At 45.1% G+C, this 2813-nt stretch overlaps 1 long non-coding RNA gene across 1 annotated transcript; it reads right to left on the reverse strand.

Moving 5' to 3' along the window:
• Positions 1–1781: 1781 nt before the first annotated feature.
• LOC127304847 (uncharacterized) lies at positions 1782–2460 on the reverse strand. The gene is made up of 2 exons (XR_007853556.2): positions 2381–2460; positions 1782–2309 (listed from the first exon to the last, which is right to left on the reverse strand). It is a non-coding gene; the product is annotated as an uncharacterized lncRNA (long non-coding RNA).
• Positions 2461–2813: the final 353 nt, after the last annotated feature.

Raw genomic sequence — 2813 nt, forward strand, 5'->3', positions numbered from 1 at the left:
GATTTAACAGGTAATTCAGAAACATAGTTTTCAAGTCCAGAACATCAAATCCACAGGTTCTAATGTTCTAGAGGTCCAATACATAAACGAAAACAACAAGATTGAGTACATGACATGTTCTACAGGTTAATTTTGTGGTACATGTACATGGCAACATGGCTTCGACAAGCTAAGATTGCAGAATGCAAATGATTACCTGACGGTAAAGGTATGCCAGTGCCGCAGTACCCCAACTTTTAAGCCCCTGAGTTGTTAACACCTTCAGCCACATCCAAGGAGCGGTCCTACCACCGCCGTCGGCAAACAAGGTCCTCGTGATAACGTACCAGACGTACGCGCGTGCATGCTGCTCTACCACCTCCATATTAGCCAAAGGAGGGCACACACTGAACCGCTCACAGATCCATGTATATGTGGCGCCGGTAGGGACTCTTTCTTTTTTGGGGTCCTCCTTGGGTGGAGGAACCGCACCGATAAGGTCTTCCATCTGCCCGCGCCATCCTGAAGAATTTGTGTTCATACACACCGAAGGTCCATCGATGGGAAGCGCCGGGATCATTGAGACATCCTGAAGAGTCACGGTCATCTCCCCCGTCCGGAGATGAAACGTGTGTGTCTCCGGCCGTCATCGGTCAACGAGCGCGGTAATCGCAGCAGGGTTCATGTTTGGCGTCGATCGGCTCACAAGTTGGATGAATGGGAGGAGTCCTTGCGCCTCGATGAACGGGGTATATCGCTCGTCGTATGAAAACAGTGTGCCAGATACCCCGTGGTACCTTAGGCGAAGGGGTGACAATTCCTGAAAAAAATTCAAGTAAGAAACTTGCATCTCCATGCCAACTAAACAAATAGACAATTGTGGCAAAATTGTATTACATCGGTAAACTCGGAAATATACCGCCCACAGTGTTCTTGATCATAATGTTGGTGTAGAAGTTCCATCTAAACATTTGAACACAAGCAACAAAAAAAATGAATATTAAGCATAAGTTAAGAGACCTTAAGAATATTATGCATGCAAAAACATTTAGCAAGGACAAAATTATTTCATGCAAAATATTTAGCAAGGACAAATTATTCACATCTAGCAAATCATATAGTGTAACATCTAGCAAATTAAAGAAGCAAATAGATCATCTCACCGGACCGCGTGGGCGTGGGCGTGGGAGGATCCGCGGACCGCGCAGAGGAGAAGCCGGCGGCGCGGGGACGTGGGCGAGGCGAGCGGCGGCGCGGCGTCGGCGAGGCTAGCGGCGGCGCGGGCGTGGGCGACACGACCGGCAGCGCGGTCAAGGCGAGTGGCGCGCGGGTGGAGTCCAGGCGACCGGTAGAGCGGCGAGGTGAGCGGCGGCGCGGGTTCGGTCGACCGGCGGCACGGGCGGCGGCCGTGGGGACCAGCCCACACGCTTCGTCTTTTTAGATTTGAGAAATTTCGTTTGGAAACTGCCCGGGCACTTGATGGCAAAGTTTAGTCTGAGAATAGAGTAGCTCCACGGTGTGCGGCGCTGTGCTGCGCGAAGTGCAGCTCCACTACGTGCGCCGCTACTCTATTTTCTGTTTTAATGAAGATTTCTGTAATACAGGGCAGTCGATAAATCACATTAACAATTAGCCTCCTGTGGAAGATATGAAATTAGTAAATCCTTACAGCAAGAAGAAAGGATTAAAAAAAACAGTATGTCAGTTGCTGTGTAAATAGCTAATCTTACACTGAAAAGTTTCTTCACAGATGGTAATGAGGAATATTTTCAGACTTTAACAATTGAAAAACACATTGACAATTGAAAAACACATATGTAACATCTAGAAATCAATAATGTTCACAACAATAAATTCTCCAATCTTAAAATCATATAACAACAAAATCCGACTTCAAGGTTTACAAGATTTAAGTGCACGATACAAACAAAAGTTCATCAAATAGGTGGCATTGAGCCTACAAGTTCACAACAACAAATTCTAAAGATTTATAGTTCAACACATGAATCTACTGAGTCCAACGGGGGTATTTTCCCTTCCGTTTGGTTGCATCTTCTTGCGCTTCCGCATCCTCCCCTGCACGACGAGCCCTCTCTCTCTCTTTTTCTCCCGTTCCACCTCACGGAGGTCCTTCTCTTCTTGCTCCTTTTTCTCTTTCTCCAAACGTTGATTCTCAAGCCTAATCTTAATTTTTTTCTCCCGCTCCTCCTCACGAATCAAATTAAACATATAGTTCCACTTCCTTCCCTCCTCATATGCAACCTCTTCCTTGTGAGAAGTTAATTGCTCCAAATCTATCCACTTCAGAATTGACAAAGAGGTGGAGGAGACTACAAATACACACTTAATATTATTAACGGCAAACACTTGAGATAAAATAATTACAAGTGGAGGAACATACCGGTGGGTAGTCGTATGGGTTTCTTGGCTTGGCCTTGTCATGTGCATAGTTAGGACACATCCAAAACCTCCTTCCGTTTTCTTGGCTATTTCGGCTAATTTCTATCCTTAAAACTTCTTCTTAATCAATGAGATAGGCAAAGCTTTTGACTTTGTTTCAAAAAAAAAATCTAGTTGCACCTTGGTTTATTTGAGATTTTTATTGAAAGGACACTAAGTAGGATAGCTAAAGGTTTATTTGTTGATTATCAAGTATGAGCGAAGAGGAAAACATTGCTTTTCGATTAAGCTGTTGTGAGAGCCGGCCTGTTGCTTATGCTATCATGGTGAGGATCACGCTTGGGAAACGAGGGCAATTCGAGTTCTGCCTATGTTTGTTTTTCCTGCCGTATCTTCTATGATGTATTCAGCAGTTGTAAACTTCACGAGGATGC

Source organism: Lolium perenne, chromosome 5, assembly GCF_019359855.2.
Source record: "Lolium perenne isolate Kyuss_39 chromosome 5, Kyuss_2.0, whole genome shotgun sequence".
Lineage (NCBI taxonomy): Eukaryota > Viridiplantae > Streptophyta > Magnoliopsida > Poales > Poaceae > Lolium > Lolium perenne.